At 41.3% G+C, this 2,120-nt stretch overlaps 1 non-coding gene across 1 annotated transcript; it reads right to left on the reverse strand.

Annotated features, from left to right (window-relative positions):
• Window positions 1-888: 888 nt before the first annotated feature.
• LOC141703479 (small nucleolar RNA R71) lies at window positions 889-995 on the reverse strand. The gene has a single exon (XR_012567560.1). It is a non-coding gene; the product is annotated as a small nucleolar RNA R71 (small nucleolar RNA).
• Window positions 996-2,120: the final 1,125 nt, after the last annotated feature.

Below are 2,120 nucleotides of genomic sequence, written 5' to 3' on the forward strand. Positions count from 1 at the left end.
TTGTTGCTCACCCTTACTTTATTCTTTCATCACACAATAACAGCTACACAAGATGAACAGGACCAAGCTCCCAATTCGCGAGCGGATAGGAAATGTTCCGCAGTTTCCAGTAGGCGTTGATGCCGTTGTAGCTGAGGAAGGAACTACCAATAGGCTAGACTTTCAACTTTTGATGTACCAGACTTATGTATATTTATGAATTTTAATAATGGCAAAGAATATATAAATTTATTCAGAAACCCCTTTTGAGGTTTAATGACTTATAAATGTGGAATAAAATGACTTGTGTTATTTTTAGTATTCATCTCTGAGACTATAACTTGTGGTGTGTATATTGTGGGGTCACAATACGCAGTAGTTGGTTGTTTATTAAGATTAAATGTTATTAAGGGAAATGGAACGCGTGACAACCCGAATCCATGACCCCGGATTTTGGGGTGTTATAAAATAGAAGAAGAAGTCTTAGTTGAGAAAGTTGAAGAATAAGCGATCGTTGCGATGGGAGAACCAGTAGCAAATCTGAAGGCTTTGATGGACTACTCTCAACCGAAGATCAATGATATTCAGTATAACATTGTCAGACCAGCCATCGCGGCTAACATTTTTGAAATCAAAGATAGCACGATTCAGATGGTGCAGAACTCAGTCCAGTTTGGGGGTTCTCCAACGGAAGATCCCAACATGCATATTAGAGATTTCATCGAGATCTGCGACACTTTCAAATTCAACAATGTTTCTGAAGATGCTGTTAAGCTGAGGCTTTTCCCATTCTCTCTGAGGGATAAAGCTAAGTGTTGGTTGCATTCTCTACCACCATGCTCTATTACTACTTGGGAAGATCTTGCTTAAAAGTTTCTTACTAAATTCTTCTCTATGGCAAAGACAGCTGCAATCAGAAACACTCTCACTCAATTTGCACAGCAATCGGGAGAATCTTAATGTGAAGCTTGGGATCGTTATAAGGAGATGTTTAGAAAGTGTCCTCATCATGGGATGCCTGACTGGATGATTATCATCTGCTTTTATAATGGCTTGGGAGCACAGTCTAGACCCATGCTTGATGCAACATTAGGTGGAGCCTTATGGGCTAAGAGCTACGATGAAGCTTATGAGTTGATTGAACTGATGGCTGCTAATGAATACCAGAACCCTTTTCAGAGACTACCTCAAGGCAAGGTAGCAGGAATTGTGGAGGTAGATGCAGCTACCGCTATAGCTGCCCAGCTTAAGGCTTTGACGATGAAGGTGGATTCTTTGGCTAATTATGAAGTTAATCAGATCACTAGTGTTTTTGAGCTTTGTGATGGTGCGTATAAGACGAAGTAGTGTGTTATTTCTAGTGAATGAGTTCAGTTCGTGAGCAACTTTCATAGGTCACGGCAACCAGTTCCAGCCACCTATCATCCCAACAATCGTAATCATCCTAACTTCAGCTGGAGCAACACTCAGAATGTGGTGCAACAGCCTTATCAGCAATATACAGCAAAGCAATTCAACCCTCCTGGTTTTCAACAACCGCAATATGCACCTAGACAACAACTCCAACTTCAACAGTCTAATGAAAAATCTGAATTGGAGGAGTTGAGGCTCATGTGCAAGAGCCAAGCAGTTTCTATCAAGAACTTGGAGAATCAAATTGGGTAGATTGCCAATACCTTGCTGAATCGACAATCTGGTACACTACCTAGTGACATAGAAGTTCCAGAAAAGAAGGAAGCAAAAGAGCAGGTTAAGGCAATTACATTGAGGTCTGGGAAGGTTGCGAATCCCGAAAAATCTCAAGTTCTAGAATCTGAAGTTGTGGCTGAAGAAGATGTGCATAAGGAAGCAAAAGTGGAAACAAGGAAGAAAACTATGGAGCACACTCCTCCTGAGGGTAATACAGGGGATAAACAGATCTATCCTCCACCTCCTTTTCCTAAGAAGCCGCAGAAGCAAAAGTTGGATAAACAGTTTGCTAGGTTTTTGGAGGTGTTCAAGAAACTTCACATCAACATACCTTTCGCGGAAGCTCTTGAACAAATGCCTAGCTATGCGAAGTTTATGAAAGGTATTCTCTACCGGAAGTGAAGCTCGATGACTTAGAGATGGTTGCTCTCACAGAGGAATGTAGCGCTGTG

The sequence above is a fragment of the Apium graveolens genome, unplaced genomic scaffold (genome assembly GCF_009905375.1).
Source record: "Apium graveolens cultivar Ventura unplaced genomic scaffold, ASM990537v1 ctg6693, whole genome shotgun sequence".
NCBI lineage: Eukaryota > Viridiplantae > Streptophyta > Magnoliopsida > Apiales > Apiaceae > Apium > Apium graveolens.